The sequence below is a fragment of the Momordica charantia genome, unplaced genomic scaffold, assembly GCF_013281855.1.
Source record: "Momordica charantia cultivar OHB3-1 unplaced genomic scaffold, Mcharantia_2.0 BLBB01000192.1, whole genome shotgun sequence".
NCBI classification, from domain to species: domain Eukaryota; kingdom Viridiplantae; phylum Streptophyta; class Magnoliopsida; order Cucurbitales; family Cucurbitaceae; genus Momordica; species Momordica charantia.
Genome location: NW_028275348.1, coordinates 690 through 1,641, shown reverse-complemented (window position 1 = coordinate 1,641; position 952 = coordinate 690). Strand labels below are relative to the sequence as shown.

General features: G+C 40.0%; 1 pseudogene; it reads right to left on the bottom strand.

Moving 5' to 3' along the window:
* Positions 1–222: 222 nt before the first annotated feature.
* Positions 223–751, bottom strand: LOC148207098 (protein ABCI12, chloroplastic pseudogene; annotated as a pseudogene).
* Positions 752–952: the final 201 nt, after the last annotated feature.

Below are 952 nucleotides of genomic sequence, written 5' to 3'. Positions count from 1 at the left end.
TCAAACCAAGAGTTGAGATCTTTAAGGCAACTTACAGCCAATTGATTCGATATGTTTGCACCTTTTTTTTAAATGAGGGATGATAATATTGTTGGCACTTTGTTTTCCTCAAAGATCAAATTGGAAGACACGAATGCATAAGGCTGCTAGTAGTAGAGTGTTCAATCTCAACACTCATATATGTAAGTTAAATGTGTTACAGGAAAAGTTACATGGAGCTGATAAAAAGAAAGGGCGGGAAAACATTAACTTACGACAAAAGTTAAGCATGCTGCTGTACTTGCTACCGACAAGCCCTTCCTTGTAAAAGTTAAAGGGCCAAGCTTTGCAATTAAATACGAGTAACTCCCAAAGATGCAGGAAGCTCAGGCAATCCCATCATTCCAGGTGGAGGAGTTCTTGATTGGATGAGGGGTGGCACACCGTCCGCGCTCAGCCCCAGCATGACGAACAAAATTCCTGAGAGTAGAGAAACTCTTCCCACTTGGTCCTAGAAAGTTAGAGGATTCCTTCACAATTATCACATTGTTTTATCCAGTGGAATGTAATGTTATCCATAGGCATTACTAAGGTCCTAAGTTTCCATTGATTGAAAGAAAGGTGGCGATCATATTCAGCTTTTGATCAGAATGTACCTCCATAACTCAGTTGGAAGAATCCATATGGACAGAAAAGCTAAGAAAATCACTAATCCAAAACGAATAGTGATATTTGATCTCGCTGGTAAGACAACAAGAGCCAAGAGCCATACCTGTCAAACAAAATGAGCAGTCAAATGAGATCCGTAGAACCAAATGGTACCCCCAATTGGTTCTACGGATCTCAGTTGACTGCTCATTTTGTTTGACAGGTATGGCTCTTGGCTCTTGTTGTTGCTTACCAGCGAGATCAAATATCATATTCGTTTTGGATAGTGATTTTCTTAGCTTTTCTGTCCATATGGATTCTTCCA